Source organism: Procambarus clarkii, chromosome 10, assembly GCF_040958095.1.
Source record: "Procambarus clarkii isolate CNS0578487 chromosome 10, FALCON_Pclarkii_2.0, whole genome shotgun sequence".
NCBI classification, from domain to species: domain Eukaryota; kingdom Metazoa; phylum Arthropoda; class Malacostraca; order Decapoda; family Cambaridae; genus Procambarus; species Procambarus clarkii.
The window spans coordinates 33,980,683-34,001,293 of NC_091159.1; the positions used below are offsets into that span (position 1 = coordinate 33,980,683).

General features: G+C 48.1%; 1 protein-coding gene across 1 annotated transcript in view; it reads left to right on the plus strand.

The window, feature by feature from the left end:
- LOC123745630 (protein bowel) overlaps window positions 1-20,611 on the plus strand; it is a 53,995-nt gene that overhangs the window by 26,402 nt on the left and 6,982 nt on the right. The gene's annotated exons all lie outside the window — the stretch shown is intronic.

Here is a 20,611-nt window from a genome sequence, read left to right on the forward strand (position 1 = left end):
TGTAGCCCACTGGAAGATTATGGCCCGCTGGAAGATTGTGACCCGCTGGAAGATTGTGGCCCGCTGGACGATTGTGACCCGCTGGAAGATTGTGGCCCGCTGGAAGATTGTGGCCCGCGGGCCACACGGTACTTGCACCTTGAGTACACAACTAACACATTAAAAGTTAAAAGTACTGTGCATGTTTTGGGAAAATTTCCTGCTTTTGTCTGTCGTGTCCATTTACAGGGAGGAGCGGTTACCTTGCCTTGGCTCCGGGGATCAACATTTCCGCGGCCCGGACTTTGTCCAGGGTTCCTGGTCAGTAGTGGTCTGGTCAACCCGCGTGATGAATTCGGCGTTTATTTGACCAAATCTGTGAGTTTGGCCGCAGTATCCACCGTCTGCTCCCTGTACACAGGTGAGATCTACCTGTTACCCGCCGCCCGCTGTATGGGTGACTGATGTTATCTTGAGGTTATCTTGAGATGATTTCGGGGCTTTAGTGTCCCCGCGGCCCGGTCCTCGACCAGGCCTCCACCCCCAGGAGACAGCCCGTGACAGCTGAATAACACCCAGGTACCTACTTTACTGCTAGGTAACAAGGGCATAGGGTGAAAGAAACTCTGCCCATTGTTTCTCGCCGGCGCCCGGGACCACAGGATCACAAGACCAGCGTGCTGTCCGCTCGGCCGCCCGGCTCCTTGTACGAGCGATATAAGTGCATGTATTAAAAAAAAATAAAAAACTCAAATGTTTATTTAGGTAAAGTACATACATACAAGGGGTGATACAGATATTGATGGATTTATAGATAGAGGTAGTACATACAGTGCCTAAAGCCACTATTACGACAAAGAGTTTCGGGCAGGAAAAACACTAAAGACTAACACTTAATACTACTGTAATTAATGTAACTGGCTCGACCAACAAACTCTGACACTCTTTGTATTAATGTCTCTTGAGGTCACGGTGATGATAAACTGTGAAGATACTGTTGACCCGATGTTAAGTAATTGTGTAACAAATTCACAAGTAACGTTCTTAGCTAAACGAATTTTGTGGGTTCGGTTCCTGAATATTCCGCCAAACACACATCGAAACTAAGACGTTGATACAACGTTCGAACAAGTTTTAACACCTCCTAACCAGTTATAACAACCAATATAACAAGTTGTAACAACGTTTTAATACGTCATAAACATGTTAAGCCAAGATGTAACAACTTTATTACAAGTTGTAACAAGCGGAAAATAGAGACAGTTACAGTATGTGTTTCCAGGGGATATATTCCGTGCCTGTGCAACCTTTTCTTCCCTACACTCTCAAGATGGGTCCGGGGTACATAATTAATGAACTAAACCTTAAGATGGAGCACCGCAACTCGAGGGCAGACAACCTGGTGTGGCTACTAAATTAAACGGAAAACTACTGACTGTGAACGCCAACCACGAATTTCGCAATTTCCACTGCGTTATTTAGAGTGAAGTGCAGTGGAACATTACACATGGGTAATGTCATGAGTGTCGTCATAAAGACGGTGAACTTTACTAGAGCACGGAGCCTGCACCACAAACAGTTTGACTGATCTGTGAAGGCAAGAGAGAGATCCTCGCAGCCTGCCATATGTCATCACACTGATGTTAAGGCGAACACTTATACCGAAACGCTTTTTTGGACGTGGCAAAATGCTGATTTTTATTGAGTATAAAGAAAGGATTTGTGTCAACTGCATGATAATGAACAGGTTTGGTATCAAGCTGTGACGGTGGCATCACGGGACACTTACATCACACCAACACAAAATTGTGAGGATACAATAAATTGACGAGTTTGATGACTGTAATTGAGCTTTTCATAATAAACTACACCTTTTTAAAAAGCGACTTGCCGAGAGCAATTTCTCCCACTTTCCAACTCTGAAATCCCTCCCTGTCTTGCAGGGATGACACCTACATTGCAAAATAATGCAGCAAGAATTCTTATTTTTTTTTAGCGAACGATTTACTAACTTTAAATACCTCAAGAAAGATTCCACCATTTTTCGCAAACACATTTTTCATTGGTGTTAATGACTCGCCATAATTGATTCAACTACAAATAACAGAATCACAACGTGATTCTGTTTGGAGGAAAAAAGTTGTCTAGTGTTGATGTTGAAGCACTTTAATAATATCACGTCCACAGGAGCCTTGATGCTGTGGAGCACCCAGCGCCTGGGTTCGAACCCCTCTTCAAGGCTCTTGTGGATTTGTTCACTGATATATCACGATAATGCGATTTATCTGTGTAATATCTGGTAATTATGTTCACGTTTGGAGTGTGAGTGTAGCCAGTCATGTCTTAGACCACACTGATGCAGTGTGTCACACCACGAGAGGCCAAGTGTGAGGTGTCACACTACGAGAGGCCAAGTGTGAGGTGTCACACTACGAGAGGCCAAGTGTGAGGTGTCACACTATAAGAGGCCAAGTGTGAGGTGTCACACTACAAGAGGCCAAGTGTGAGGTGTCACACCACGAGAGGCCAAGTGTGAGGTGTCACACTAAAAGAGGCCAAGTGTGAGGTGTCACACTATAAGAGGCCAAGTGTGAGGTGTCACACTACAAGAGGCCAAGTGTGAGGTGTCACACTATAAGAGGCCAAGTGTGAGGTGTCACACTACAAGAGGCCAAGTGTGAGGTGTCACACCACGAGAGGCCAAGTGTGAGGTGTCACACTAAAAGAGGCCAAGTGTGAGGTGTCACACTAAGAGAGACCAAGTGTGAGGTGTCACACCACGAGAGGCCAAGTGTGAGGTGTCACACCACGAGAGACCAAGTGTGAGGTGTCACACTAAGAGAGGCCAAGTGTGAGGTGTCACACCACAAGAGAACAAGTGTGAGGTGTCACACCACGAGAGGCCAAGTGTGAGGTGTCACACCACGAGAGGCCAAGTGTGAGGTGTCACACCACGAGAGACCAAGTGTGAGGTGTCACACTAAGAGAGGCCAAGTGTGAGGTGTCACACCACGAGAGGCCAAGTGTGAGGTGTCACACCACGAGAGGCCAAGTGTGAGGTGACACACTAAGAGAGACCAAGTGTGAGGTGTCACACCACGAGAGACCAAATGTGAGGTGTCACACCACGAGAGACCAAGTGTGAGGTGTCACACCACGAGAGACCAAGTGTGAGGTGTCACACCACGAGAGGCCAAGTGTGAGGTGTCACACTACGAGAGGCCAAGTGTGAGGTGTCACACTAAGAGAGACCAAGTGTGAGGTGTCACATCACGAGAGACCAAGTGTGAGGTGTCACACTACGAGAGGCCAAGTGTAAGGTGTCACACTACGAGAGGCCAAGTGTAAGGTGTCACACTACGAGAGGCCAAGTGTAAGGTGTCACACTACGAGAGGCCAAGTGTGAGGTGTCACACCAAGAGAGGCCAAGTGTGAGGTGTCACACCAAGAGAGGCCAAGTGTGAGGTGTCACACCACGAGAGGACAAGTGTGAGGTGTCACACCACGAGAGGCCGAGTGTGAGGTGTCACACCACGAGAGGCCAAGTGTGAGGTGTCACACTACGAGAGGCCAAGTGTAAGGTGTCACACCACGAGAGGCCAAGTGTGAGGTGTCACACCAAGAGAGGCCAAGTGTGAGGTGTCACACCAAGATAGGCCAAGTGTGAGGTGTCACACCACGAGAGGACAAGTGTGAGGTGTCACACCACGAGAGGCCGAGTGTGAGGTGTCACACCACGATAGGCCAAGTGTGAGGTGTCACACTACGAGAGGCCAAGTGTGAGGTGTCACACCACGAGAGACCAAGTGTGAGGTGTCACACCACGAGAGGCCAAGTGTGAGGTGTCACACTACGAAAGGCCAAGTGTAAGGTGTTACACTACGAGAGGCCAAGTGTGAGGCGTAACACCACGAGAGACCAAGGTGTGAGGTGTCACACTACGAGAGGCCGAGTGTGAGGTGTCACACCACGAGAGGCCAAGTGTAAGGTGTCACACCAAGAGAGGCCAAGTGTAAGGTGTCACACCACGAGAGACCAAGTGTGAGGTGTCACACCACGAGAGGCCAAGTGTGAGGTGTCACACTACGAGAGGCCAAGTGTAAGGTGTCACACCAAGAGAGGCCAAGTGTGAGGTGTCACACCACGAGAGACCAAGTGTGAGGTGTCACACCACGAGAGCCCAAGTGTGAGGTGTCACACTACGAGAGGCCAAGTGTGAGGTGTCACACCACGAGAGACCAAGTGTGAGGTGTCACACCACGAGAGGCCAAGTGTGAGGTGTCACACTACAAGAGACCAAGGTGTGAGGTGTCACACTACGAGAGGCCAAGTGTGAGGTGTCACACCACGAGAGGCCAAGTGTGAGGTGTCACACCACGAGAGGCCGAGTGTGAGGTGTCACACTAAGAGAGGCCAAGTGTGAGGTGTCACACCACAAGAGACCAAGTGTGAGGTGTCACACTAAGAGAGGCCAAGTGTGAGGTGTCACACCACAAGAGACCAAGTGTGAGGTGTCACACTAAGAGAGGCCAAGTGTGAGGTGTCACACTACGAGAGGCCAAGTGTGAGGTGTCACACCACGAGAGGCCGAGTGTGAGGTGTCACACCACGAGAGACCAAGTGTGAGGTGTCACACTACGAGAGACCAAGTGTGAGGTGTCACACTACAAGAGACCAAGTGTGAGGTGTCACACTACAAGAGACCAAGTGTGAGGTGCCACACTACGAGAGACCAAGTGTGAGGTGTCACACTAAGAGAGACCAAGTGTGAGGTGTCACACTACGAGAGACCAAGTGTGAGGTGTCACACTACAAGAGACCAAGTGTGAGGTGTCACACTACAAGAGACCAAGTGTGAGGTGTCACACTACAAGAGACCAAGTGTGAGGTGTCACACTACAAGAGACCAAGTGTGAGGTGTCACACTACGAGAGACCAAGTGTGAGGTGTCACACTACAAGAGACCAAGTGTGAGGTGTCACACTACAAGAGACCAAGTGTGAGGTGTCACACTACAAGAGACCAAGTGTGAGGTGTCACACTACAAGAGACCAAGTGTGAGGTGTCACACTACAAGAGACCAAGTGTGAGGTGTCACACTACAAGAGACCAAGTGTGAGGTGTCACACTACAAGAGACCAAGTGTGAGGTGTCACACTACGAGAGACCAAGTGTGAGGTGTCACACTACAAGAGACCAAGTGTGAGGTGTCACACTACGAGAGACCAAGTGTGAGGTGTCACACTACGAGAGACCAAGTGTGAGGTGTCACACTACAAGAGACCAAGTGTGAGGTGTCACACTACAAGAGACCAAGTGTGAGGTGTCACACTACAAGAGACCAAGTGTGAGGTGTCACACTACAAGAGACCAAGTGTGAGGTGTCACACTACGAGAGACCAAGTGTGAGGTGTCACACTACGAGAGACCAAGTGTGAGGTGTCACACTACGAGAGACCAAGTGTGAGGTGTCACACTACGAGAGACCAAGTGTGAGGTGTCACACTACAAGAGACCAAGTGTGAGGTGTCACACTACGAGAGACCAAGTGTGAGGTGTCACACTACGAGAGACCAAGTGTGAGGTGTCACACTACGAGAGACCAAGTGTGAGGTGTCACACTACGAGAGACCAAGTGTGAGGTGTCACACTACAAGAGACCAAATGTGAGGTGTCACACTACGAGAGACCAAGTGTGAGGTGTCACACTACGAGAGACCAAGTGTGAGGTGTCACACTACAAGAGACCAAGTGTGAGGTGTCACACTACGAGAGACCAAGTGTGAAGTGTCACACTACGAGAGACCAAGTGTGAGGTGTCACACTACAAGAGACCAAGTGTGAGGTGTCAGACTACAAGAAACCAAGTGTGAGGTGTCACACTACAAGAGACCAAGTGTGAGGTGTCACACTACGAGAGACCAAGTGTGAGGTGTCACACTACAAGAGACCAAGTGTGAGGTGTCACACTACAAGAGACCAAGTGTGAGGTGTCACACTACAAGAGACCAAGTGTGAGGTGTCACACCACGAGAGACCAAGTGTGAGGTGTCACACTACGAGAGACCAAGTGTGAGGTGTCACACTACAAGAGACCAAGTGTGAGGTGTCACACTACAAGAGACCAAGTGTGAGGTGTCACACTACGAGAGACCAAGTGTGAGGTGTCACACTACAAGAGACCAAGTGTGAGGTGTCACACTACGAGAGACCAAGTGTGAGGTGTCACACTACAAGAGACCAAGTGTGAGGTGTCACACTACGAGAGACCAAGTGTGAGGTGTCACACTACAAGAGACCAAGTGTGAGGTGTCACACCACGAGAGACCAAGTGTGAGGTGTCACACTACGAGAGACCAAGTGTGAGGTGTCACACTACAAGAGACCAAGTGTGAGGTGTCACACTACAAGAGACCAAGTGTGAGGTGTCACACTACGAGAGACCAAGTGTGAGGTGTCACACTACAAGAGACCAAGTGTGAGGTGTCACACTACGAGAGACCAAGTGTGAGGTGTCACACTACAAGAGGCCAAGTGTGAGGTGTCACACTACGAGAGGCCAAGTGTGAGGTGTCACACTACAAGAGACCAAGTGTGAGGTGTCACACTACGAGAGACCAAGTGTGAGGTGTCACACTACGAGAGACCAAGTGTGAGGAAGCAACAATACCGGGCATTAAGCTAAATATTTCTTGTAGATATCATTGCTGTTTTTTTATATTTTTCTTTGATTTTTCTTAATGCTTCGCCCTCGCCTCTGGAGGAGCTGGATCGACCCGAATCATGTAGAATAATATAAAATCTGATCGACCTTAACAAATGTTAAGGTCCTTAACAAATCCTTAAAGTCCTTAAAATGTTAAGGTACAAGAGTGTAACAACTCTTGTATATATATCAAAATGTGTTTGACACCTTTGCTTATAAACTGATATCTATATAAAAACATATTTTTCCAGCGGAATAATACCATCATTTTTACAAGGATTAAAATAAAGAGACATTCCAGTTTGAATCATTATTATCAATACAACTGATCTACACACTGAAGGTTTCTTCAGAACTGAGGGGTTAAAAATAATGGATAGCTTAAAAAATAATAGATTAAAAATAAATAGCCAGAGTTATAAATACTGGCTCGAATTTTAATGTGAATTTGAATTTAATGTGAAAAAATAATGTGAACTAAGGAGGCCATCCAAGGTTAACACAAAATATAGTATAAGTTAGCACTTTTCTCATAAAGGGGAAGTCGCAGTTTTTTTTTATCATGTTAACTGTTATAGTAGTTCTAGGTAGTTCTAGCCTGAAGAACATTTAGGGTTCTGTAAGTGTTTAAAGGGAAAACTTAGCAAATATGTGACGACAATAATACATAGATTGTTAGAGGTTAACTCAGAAAATCCCAACCGCCTGGGAACCTCACTTGTTGCTGGACATGCTGTCGTGTCCTGGACATGCTGTCGTGTCCTGGACATGATGTCGTGTCCTGGACATGATGTCGTGTCCTGGACGCACCAGATGTTTATTTGATGGTGGTGATGGTGGAGGGAGTGGTGGTGATGGTGTTGGGGAGGAGTGGTGGTTGGGGGGGGGGGAGGGGTGGTGGTTGGGGGGGAGGGAGTGGTGATGATTGCAGTGATGTTCTGATTGGCTAAAGAGCCTCTGGGTATGATTGGCCAAGGCTACTTCTCGGGGTTTCAGGCATCTGCGTTAGTATATACCAGCACAGGTGTTAAACTTGATATTAATGGCTCACAAGACACCTGCCCGCTGTCTCTCTTCATTTTATATTATATTATATTATATTATATATATATATATATATATATATATATATATATATATATATATATATATATATATATATATATATATATATATATATAATATATATATATATATATATAATATATATATATATATATATATATATATATATATATATATATATATATATATATATATATATATATATATATATATATATATATGTACCTAGTAGCCAGAACACACTTCTCAGCCTACTATGCAAGGCCCGATTTGCCTAATAAGCCAAGTTTACATGAATTAATTCATGGATGATGCTAAAATACTGGGGAAGATAGGAGACGCAGACGATTGTAATGCCTTCAATTTAATCTAGATAAAATAAGTGCTTGGAGCAACAAGGGTTCAATATATATATATATATATATATATATATATATATATATATATATATATATATATATATATATATATATATATATATAAACATATATATATAAAATGTCGTACCTAGTAGCCAGAATGCAATTTTCGGCCTACTATGCAAGGCGCCATTTGCCTAATAGGCTGAGTGATTTCCTTTATTAAAAACAAAATCCAATTCGTTTATTTGAATTATTATTATTATATTATGAACATAAATTATTGACTTAGTTATGTTAGTTTAGGTTAGGTTAGGTTAGGTTAGGTTAAGATAGGTTAGGTTAGGTTAGGTTAAGATAGGTTAGGTAAGGTTAGGTTAAGATAGGTTAGGTTAAGATAGGTTAGGTTAAGATAGGTTAGGTTAGGTTAGGTTAAGATAGGTTAGGTTAGGTTAGATTAAGATAGGTTAGGTTAGGTTAGGTTAAGATAGGTTAGGTTAGGTTAAGATAGGTTAGGTTAGGTTAAGATAGGTTAGGTTAGGTTAAGATAGGTTAGGTTAGGTTAAGACAGGTTAGGTTAGGTTAAGATAGGTTAGGTTAGGTTAGGTTAAGATAGGTTAGGTTAGGTTAAGATAGGTTAGGTTAGGTTAGGTTAAGTTAGGTTAGGTTAGGTTAGGTTAAGATAGGTTAGGTTAGGTTAGGTTAAGATAGGTTAGGTTAGGTTAAGATAGGTTAGGTTAGGTTAAGATAGGTTAGGTTAGGTAGGGTAGATTAGCTTCGGTCATATATCTACGTTAGTTTTAACTCAAAATAAAAAAAAAATGAACTCAGACATAACGAAATGGATTGCTTTATCATTTTATAAGAAAAAAATTAGAAAAATATCTAAATTTAAGGAAACTTTGGCTTATTAGGCAAATCGGACCTTGCATAGTAGGCCGAGTACTGCATTCTGGCTACTAGGTGCAAAATATTATATATATATATATATATATATATATATATATATATATATATATATATATATATATATATATATATATATATATATATATATATATATAGTATATTTTGGATACAGTCTGTCTTGTAAACATATGTTGTTAAATATGACCGAAAAAGTGAGATTAATAATTCTAACACGAATTTTCTCAATATTTCTTATGTTTCTTTTTACTGTCGATGGTCATTGAAAAATCAATTCTCCAAAATTCATTTTTATTTCTAGTCTGACGCGACGCTTGAACGCGTTTCATAATAATTTATTACATTTTCAAAGACTTTAATTTACTCACACAACTGTAACCTGAAAACACTAAACAGAGTCTTTCTTATACTAACACTAAACAGCTTATCCGTCTTTCTTATACTCGCATTTGGGTGAGGTGATATAGTGTAACAGTTTTGGATGAGGTGAACAAACTTGTGACAACATGCAAGACAGAACACGAAACAATGGGTATAAATTGGATATAAGAACATAAGAATGGAAGGAACTGGAGAGGGCCTATTGTCCCATACTTCCTCTTGATGCTTTTATATTGGTTCGGAATCTTGAAGTGAGTAGAATATAGTTGTGCATTAATTGGCTGTTGATTGCTGGCGTTGACTTTTTGATGTGCAGTGCCTCGCAGATGTCGAGCCGCCTGCTATCGCTGTACCTATCGATGATTTCTGTGTTGTTCGTTAAGACTTCTCTGGTGATGGTCTGGTTGTGAGAGGAGATTATGTGTTCCTTTATGGAGCCCTGTTGCTTATGCATTGTTAATCGCCTGGAAAGAGACGTTGTTGTCTTGCCTATATACTGAGTTCTTTGGGGCTTACAGTCCCCAATTGGGCATTTGAAGGCATAGACGACGTTGGTCTCCTTCAAGGCGTTCTGCTTTGTGTCTGGACACAAAGCATGTGGCTGCCAAGGTGGATACACAAGTATAATGCCATGCTAGTTAGTACTCCCATACACTGGTTAATTTTGAATAAATCGTATGTTTACAAATATATTAGAACTTATAAAAAACATAGCTAAAGGGGGACTCTGATGACTTCCTGGTATATTTTGCTTGCGGAACCTCTCTCTCTATCTCTCTCCCTCTCTCTCTCTCTCTCTCTCTCTCTCTCTCTCTCTCTCTCTCTCTCTCTCTCTCTCTCGCTCGCTCGCGAGCACCCAGCGGTAGTCAGACAACATCCTAGAACTCCACTTTCCCTTCGTTTCGTTTTTCCATGCTCGAAAATGCTGTGAAGAAATCCCTCACCGTCGCTTACAGCACTCCAGGAAGAAATCCAAAATGAGAATCCAAGATGCAGATTATTAGAAACCTATTTAATCCTAAATCTTTATATGAGTTCAACAGTTCACACAGTAAATGACGATTATTGTGTTTGAAGTTTGCAAGGTGATAACCATACGCCAAAACCACCCGAAAAAAATACCCGCATACCCAATGATATCCACACACACACACACACACACCCCAGATACCAACAACCACAAGCTTACCCTGCCCACACTACCCACACTCAGCAACCTTAACCATACTAATGACTGTACCATGATGGTAGTTGTTGCACCCCACTAGTGACGGTCTTGACCAGGATGACGTCCACATACTATACGCTGCCACCCACCCAACCCTCACGCCACCCACCCGTCCCTCACGCCACCCACCCGTCCCTCACGCCACCCACCCGTCCCTCACGCCACCCACCCGTCCCTCACGCCACCCACCCGTCCCTCACGCCACCCACCCGTCCCTCACGCCACCCACCCAACCCTCACGCCACCCACCCAACCCTCACACCACCCACCCGTCCCTCACGCCACCCACCCAACCCTCACGCCACCCACCCAACCCTCACGCCACCCACCCAACCCTCACGCCACCCACCCAACCCTCACGCCACCCACCCGTCCCTCACGCCACCCACCCAACCCTCACGCCACCCACCCGTCCCTCACGCCACCCACCCGTCCCTCACGCCACCCACCCGTCCCTCACGCCACCCACCCAACCCTCACGCCACCCACCCGTCCCTCACGCCACCCACCCGTCCCTCACGCCACCCACCCGTCCCTCACGCCACCCACCCAACCCTCACGCCACCCACCCAACCCTCACGCCACCCACCCGTCCCTCACGCCACCCACCCGTCCCTCACGCCACCCACCCGTCCCTCACGCCACCCACCCGTCCCTCACGCCACCCACCCGTCCCTCACGCCACCCACCCGTCCCTCACGCCACCCACCCGTCCCTCACGCCACCCACCCGTCCCTCACGCCACCCACCCGTCCCTCACGCCACCCACCCAACCCTCACGCCACCCACCCAACCCTCACGCCACCCACCCGTCCCTCACGCCACCCACCCAACCCTCACGCCACCCACCCAACCCTCACGCCACCCACCCGTCCCTCACGCCACCCACCCGTCCCTCACGCCACCCACCTGTCCCTCACGCCTCCCAACCAACCCTCAAGCCACACCAAAGTTTCCCATCCCCTCCCACATATGATGCCACCCACCCCTTTCCCCCCACACCACCGCCCACATACGCCGCCACACCTTCCCCCCCCCCCCCCACCTTCCCACGACTGAAAACATCAAGGACACAACTACTCGTGAATGGAACGCCCAGCAAGAGGATTCAGTCGCATGTACGCGGAGACAAGGGAAGACTGTGGGACCCAGTCCTTGTCACAGTGGCCAGATGTTTACCTGTTGGAGAAGAGGTGAAGGGAGGGAAGGGAGAGTAAATAGGGGGAAAAGCGAAGAAATAGTGATAAGGTAGAGATAAAAGATTGAAGGTAAAGAATGAAGCAGAGGAGTGGAACTATGGCCAGCCTTCAATCTCCCGCCTGCTTGCAAGTCGTATAGTTATGATTGGTAATGTGTCTGCACGCACAGGTACATATATGTGCGCGCGCGCGTGTGTTAAGAGGTAGAAAGGTGTAGACAATGTAGAGAAGGGACCTGCGGAGGGGCCTGGAGGTGTGAGGGAGGAGGACATTAGGATGCAGGCAGCGCGCAGGTCATTGACTGGGAGACAACAAGTGTTGAAGGGGCAGTTCCACACGTCGGGGGAGCGGCGTACGGGACCAGCCAAGGACTCACGATGCTCATCTCTTGCCGCCATTACACTTGAACCTCCTATTTTCTGCTCCATTATTGCACATATCGCACAAATTCCTCGTTTATATTAGCTAAAGCAGCGGTAGGGACCTGTACTATATATATTTGTTACATCAATATAGAGAAAATTACGATAAAACGCTATGGATTATCTCCGTTAAATCGGATTCCCGGACGACACTGTGAACGCGACGGCTCAAGAGGATTGAGTCCATCTAACTGAAGACCCGAACGAATTCAATCCCCCCTTTCGATTCTCCTTTTGTTCCCTTATGATATCTCCTCTTTTATCGCTTCGGCACACATATACTCCCACACACAACAACAAAAGCACATTGATGAGACGCCTCTATAGTGTGTTGGGGCTGAGGCTTTCCTGACTCAAGAACCTGGAAAATTGAAATAAATGACTGTGAGGAACATTTTTGCATTTGTATTTACTTGTAGGCATACAATACTGTATGTGACCAGATTTATCGACGCACGGACCTGGGCCTGGATTCACCAAGTATTTACGTATCCACTTACGAAACCTGTACATCTTTCATGAATCATTGCAGCTTAGTTTACGAATGATGTGCACAGTTTATGAGCTCCGAAGTGCTACGAGGTTGTCTGTAGCGGTTCCAGGCCCGTAAACTCTTTGTTGACTACAAACTAAGCCACCATGATTGAGGACAGATGTACAGGCTTGGAAAGTGCACACACATAAAGGCTTGATGATTACTAGCCCAGTATACATAGTGTTCACTGCCTCCCCCATACACGCTATACACAGAGATATACACATAGACGTGTAGAACCACAGGGTGGTGGTGGTGGTGGGCGTGAGCCTCAACCTCTCCCACTTTACATATTGTGACGTGCCTCAGCTGATTAGTGCAGGCAGGTGGGTCTTCCATCACTCCTCTCCCTCACACCTCTCTCTGTCCCTCACATGCTGCTCCTTCAGCTTCCTCCCACAGCTTCCTCTCCAAGCTTCCTCCCGCAGCTTCTTTCCTGGTGCCCCTGCGTCCCTGGCACCTTCCCGCCTTCAGTGGAGTTAGTTGGTGAGCAAGGTTTGTATTGGTGCGAGTTACTGCCGTGGGAGGACCTCTCAAGCTGTCGCTGGAGGAGGAGGACCTTTTAAGCTGCCATGAGGGGGTAGGACCTTTTAAGTTGCCGTGGGGGGTAGGACCTTTTAAGCTGCCGTGGGAGGAGGACGTTTTAAGCTGCGTTACAAAAAAAATAGTGTTTCCCGATGACTCACACTATGCTATTTATGCTGATTACCCGAGAACATGAATATGTAATGATCCACGACTGCCGACCAGCGGGAAAGAAATATTAGTTTTTTAAAATTTAACCTTGATAGTTTCATTAATATCTAGCTCTCAAAACGCCAATGGCTCATAATCGTTCTTTCGCGCCAGAAAAAAATAAAATAATCCAGAGGTGTTGCTGGCAACTTAGCTCGGGGTTCGTCAATTTTGGCGCGTTCTTATTTTGGCGATAATGCAATATATAAGTATAATATACAACACAAACAAAAATCCATATCTGCATTATTGACATAAGTGATATATCCATATATACATTTATATATATATATACATATTTAACTAACCGAGAGGCATATTTGTGGCAAAGATGATAGTCTAGAACGAAGTGGCAACCTCCCGCACAAGCCCTCTGGCGGCTGGTGGGATAATTAATGACGGGTGAGTGGCGGGGAGCGTGCGCTATGGTTCCTCTGAGTAGCGTAACCGCCTGCATCTGTATCTTCCTCCATCGTGTACCGTCGTTACTCCAGCCTGCGTCACGCTATGTATAATCGCACAGTGTAAACCAAGCGATGGAGAGACTATAGTCGGCTTTTGAATGTCGTTTGTTTGCAATGGGTTTTTGGAGGCATTTACAGGGGCTGGGATTGCAGACGAGGATTAGCGGACCTGAACGCTGTGAAAACGTTCACAGCTGTTTGAGCGCGGTCAATTATTGCGTTTATGTTATATCTAGATTATGGTCATTGACGCGGGGCTCTAACCAGGAGGCTCTGGACTCGTCACGGGGCTCTAACCAGGAGGCTCTGGACTCGTCACGGGGCTCTAACCAGGAGGCTCTGGACTCGTCACGGGGCTCTAACCAGGAGGCTCTGGACTCGTCACGGGGCTCTAACCAGGAGGCTCTGGACTCGTCACGGGGCTCTAACCAGGAGGCTCTGGACTCGTCACGGGGCTCTAACCAGGAGGCTCTGGACTCGTCACGGGGCTCTAACTAGGGGACTCTAAGTAGTACTACACTCCAGTAGTGTACTCGAGTAGTAGTACTGTAGTACCCAGTATAACACCCCAGTACTACAACTCCAGTACTACACCTCCAGTACTTCACTCCAGTACTACACCCCCAGTACTACACCCCCAGTACTACACCCCCCGTACTTCACTCCAGTACTACACCCCCAGTACTACACCCCCAGTACTACACCCCCCGTACTTCACTCCAGTACTACACCCCCAGTACTACACCCCCAGTACTACACCCCCCGTACTTCACTCCAGTACTACACCCCCAGTACTACACCCCCAGTACTACACCCCCCGTACTTCACTCCAGTACTACACCCCCAGTACTACTCTCCCAGTACTACACTCCAGTAATATACCCCCAGTACTACACCCCAATACTACACCCCGAGGACTACACTCCAGTACTACACCCCAGTACTACACCCCAGTACTACAACTCCAGTACTACACCCCCAGTACTACACCCCAATACTACACCCCGAGGACTACACTCCAGTACTACACCCCAGTACTACACCCCCAGTACTACACCCCAGTAATATACCCCCAGTACTACACCTCAGCACTACACCCCAATACTACACCCCCAGTACTACACCCCAGTAATATACCCCCAGTACTACACCCCAGTACTACACCTCAGTACTACACCCCCAGTACTACACCACAGTAATATACCCAGTACTACATCCCCAGTACTACACCCCAGTACTACATCCAAGTAATATACCCCCCAGTACTACACCCTAGTATTACACCCCCCGGAGCTGTAACACCCAGGACCCCCCCTCCTTAGAGTTCACACCCAGGGAAGCCTTCTCCAAGAGGTCAGCCCAGATGACCTCCGGTTTATCTTGTATATTGATTAAAAATTCCTGGGTTAGACTTAGTCAGCATAGTTTCAAGTATGTAATATTTCATGCAAGGGAATTAGACTCCAGATTCTTATGTGTAAACATCCCTGGATCTCCCCCTTTTGGCCAGGTCAGAGGTCAGTCACACATGTAATTAATAACTCCTCTCTTGAAGAGTGTATGGTGAATGTCAAACAAGCTTATTGAAATATTTTTTGAGTGTTTGTACATGTGTGGCCGAGCTTTTTTTACGTTCTTGACCTGGGTAGCAACAGCAGATCTCCCCCTCCCCCCTGTGGGGGTTGTATATAGAGGTCCTGTAGGGACTTAGTAAGGACAGAGTGCCGGACACCGGGGTCCAGAGAGGGCTGTGAAGAACATCTCAGCCAGGGAGAGACAGAGGTCTTAAGGTAACGTGTGTGATCTCTGAGATTTTGTTCCATGTCCAAATTACTTAAATTTTTGCCAGTGTTAGAGTAGGGTTTATAAGTGGTGATTGACATAATTTTGGTCTCAATAAAACTCATGTTAAATTTCTCGTCTGTGTCAATTGTTGAATCCTCTTAGCCTTTTGGACATAGTGGCTGACAACCGTTTTCATAATTAATGACAGTCATAGAAAGTACTCTCCAAGTCAAGCAATGTTTCTTGCCTCGTTGCTTGATATAGTCTCAATGGTCAAAGGCAGATGGTGGCAGCGTATTTAATCCTTGTGTTAGCATTTCCTTGTTGGCAGTGTACTTTGTAGTCCCGTGTAACCATCATATGTCAGCCCATAACAGTGTTACCAAGTGCAACCAATGGGGAAGTGTTACTCAGGATAAGTAGTGTTTACATTATTAGTTTAGTAACCATTATAGTGGTGACACATTATAGTGGTGTTACAAAAGGGCGGTGTTACAACACCCCCAGTACTACATCCCCCAGTACTACACCCCAGTACTACACCCCCAGTACTACACCCCCAGTACTACACCCCCCAGGACTACACCCCCCAGTACTACAGCCCAGTACTACACCCCCCAGGACTACACCCCCCAGTACTACAGCCCAGTACTACACCCCCCAGGACTACACCCCCCAGTACTACAGCCCAGTACTACACCCCCCAGGACTACACCCCCCAGTACTACAGCCCAGTACTACACCCCCAGTACTACACCTCAATACTACACTCCAGTTCTACACCCCAGTAATATACCCCCAGTACTACACCCCAGTACAACACCCACAGTACTACACCCCAGTAATACACCCCAGTATAACACCCCCAGTACTACATCCCCGTACTACACTCTCAGTACACACCCCCAGTACTACACCCTAGTACTACACCTCAGTACTACACCCCAGTACTACACCCCAGTAATATACCCCAGTAATATACCCCCAGTACTACACCCCAGTACTACAACCCAGTAATATACCCCCAGTACTACAACCCAGTAATATACCCCCAGTACTACACCCCAGTACTACATCTCTGTGATACACCGGCCAGTACTACAACCGCAGTACTACACCCCAGTACTACACCCCGGTACACACATGAGGTGTGCAGTTCTCCCGCTCATCTTATCTAAGGCCTATCCTGAGGTTATCTTGAGATGATATCGGGGGTAAGTGTCCCCGCGGCCCGGTCCTCAACCCGGCCTCCACCCCCAGGAAGCAGCCCGTAGCAGCTGTCTAACTCCCAGGTACCTATTTACTGGTAGGTAACAGGGGCATCAGGGTGAAAGAAACATTTTGCTCATTTATCTCCGCCACCACCGGGGATCGAACCCGGAACCCCAGGACTACGAATATTTGTACAAATTAAGGCACGAATTTGATGTGTTTGATACATAGGCATCGATGATAGGTTAGGTGGGTTGCTTGGGTTGGTCGTAATGAGCTGTCCCAAGACTCATGTGAAAGTTTTCCTTTATGGAGAGAGAGAGAGAGAGAGAGAGAGAGAGAGAGAGAGAGAGAGAGAGAGAGAGAGAGAGAGAGAGAGAGAGAGAGAGAGAGAGAGAGAGAGAGAAAGAGAGAAAGAGAGAGAGAGAGAGAGAGAGAGAGAGAGAGAGAGAGAGAGAGAGAGAGAGAGAGAGAGAGAGAGAGAGAGAGAGAGAGAGAGAGAGAGAGAGAGAGAGAGAGAGAGAGAGAGAGAGAGAGAGAGAGAGAGAGAGAGAGAGAGAGAGAGAGAGAGAGAGACAGAGAGAGAGACAGAGAGAGAGACAGAGAGAGAGAGAGAGAGAGAGAGAGAGAGAGAGAGAGAGAGAGAGAGAGAGAGAGAGAGAGAGAGAGAGAGACAGAGAGAGAGAGAGAGAGAGAGAGACAGAGAGAGAGACAGAGAGAGAGAGAGAGAGAGAGAGAGAGAGAGAGAGAGAGAGAGAGAGAGAGAGAGAGAGAGAGAGAGAGAGAGAGAGAGAGAGAGAGATGACTCCAAACAAAATATTAGACTAATATTATCCATCTCTTGGTTAATAGCGACGGCTGCCACCAGCGGGGAATCACTAACTACCCAACACGTAATTACCACGTCACAGACGGTGTAATTGAGTGATTAATGAGACGATAAATAGGTAACATGGCGTGGAGAAGTTGACAATTTAAGGGGGTTTAACATGGAGCATAATACAGCACTGCAACAGTTAGCTAAATAGGGTGGTAATGGGGTCAATAGCTTAGTATCTCAGCGAATGTAATGGGGAATAAATTAATAGTTGGTAAGATAACAAGTTGTATAGGAAGGTCTGCTGTACGCTATGTTGATATCTGCCATTGTATCATGGTGGTTGGCTGTTACGTTATCAGTCACGGTGTCAGGCTGTTACGTTATCTGTCACGATAGCCTGACGATAGCCGGACGTGATGCTGGTCATCGTCAGTCACGGCACTCACACGTCATGTCTCACATCACGACGACGACGTCTCAGACCTCCACGACGTAAATATGTATTGTTACAGTGTTGGACGACCTCACAGTGCTCCCAGGCTCGTCAGGTGGAGCAGGTGTGGGACATTAATTAGTGTAGTGGCAGGTGTGTGCTTCCCTTCCCTGGGTACGGGTTCTCATGGGTACACCAGCACACACCAGTACACACCAGTACTACACCCCAGTACTGGTGTGGTACCAGCACACACCACCATCACCACTGCTTCACTAACTACCACCACAACCACCACCACTGCGACACTAACTACCACCACAACCACCACCACTGCGACACTAACTACCACCACAACCACCACCACTGCGACACTAACTACCACCACAGCCACCACCACTGCGACACTAACTACCACCACAACCACCACCACTGCGACACTACCACCACAGCCACCACCACTGCGACACTAACTACCACCACAACCACCACCACTGCGACACTACCACCACCACAGCCACCACCACTGCGACACTACCACCACCACAACCACCACCACTGCGACACTACCACCACCACCACTGCGACACTACCACCACCACCACTGCGACACTACCACCACCACAACCACCACCACTGCGACACTACCACCACCACCACTGCGACACTACCACCACCACCACTGCGACACTACCACCACCACCACTGCGACACTACCACCACCACCACTGCGACACTACCACCACCACAACCACCACCACTGCGACACTACCACCACCACCACTGCGACACTACCACCACCACAACCACCACCACTGCGACACTACCACCACCACCACTGCGACACTACCACCACCACAACCACCACCACTGCGACACTACCACCACCACCACTGCGACACTACCACCACCACAACCACCACCACTGCGACACTACCACCACCACCACTGCGACACTACCACCACCACCACTGCGACACTACCACCACCACAACCACCACCACTGTGACACTACCACCACCACCACTGCGACACTACCACCACCACAACCACCACCACTGCGACACTACCACCACCACCACTGCGACACTACCACCACCACAACCACCACCACTGCGACACTACCACCACCACCACTGCGACACTACCACCACCACCACTGCGACACTACCACCACCACCACTGCGACACTACCACCACCACAACCACCACCACTGCGACACTACCACCACCACCACTGCGACACTACCACCACCACAACCACCACCACTGCGACACTACCACCACCACCACTGCGACACTACCACCACCACAACCACCACCACTGCGACACTACCACCACCACCACTGCGACACTACCACCACCACAACCACCACCACTGCGACACTACCACCACCACAACCACCACCACTGCGACACTACCACCACCACCACTGCGACACTACCACCACCACCACTGCGACACTACCACCACCACAACCACCACCACTGCGACACTACCACCACCACCACTGCGACACTTCCACCACCACAACCACCACCACTGCGACACTACCACCACCACCACTGCGACACTACCACCACCACCACTGCGACACTACCACCACCACAACCACCACCACTGCGACACTACCACCACCACCACTGCGACACTACCACCACCACCACTGCGACACTACCACCACCACAACCACCACCACTGCGACACTACCACCACCACCACTGCGACACTACCACCACCACAACCACCACCACTGCGACACTACCACCACCACCACTGCGACACTACCACCACCACAACCACCACCACTGCGACACTACCACCACCACCACTGCGACACTACCACCACCACAACCACCACCACTGCGACACTACCACCACCACAACCACCACCACTGCGACACTACCACCACCACCACTGCGACACTACCACCACCACCACTGCGACACTACCACCACCACAACCACCACCACTGCGACACTACCACCACCACCACTGCGACACTTCCACCACCACAACCACCACCACTGCGACACTACCACCACCACCACTGCGACACTACCACCACCACCACTGCGACACTACCACCACCACAACCACCACCACTGCGACACTACCACCACCACCACTGCGACACTACCACCACCACCACTGCGACACTACCACCACCACAGCCACCACCACTGCGTCACTCACATCTTAACATCCAGCCATCTTTAACCACCTGCAAATCTTGCTTCCCTCTGTCCACTTTGGTAGAGCGACGGCCTCGCTTCTTTCAGGTCTGTGTTCAATCCCCCGACAGATCAAAATGGATCGGGTACCATTCCATTCTTTGGTCCTACCTCAGCTCCTTGT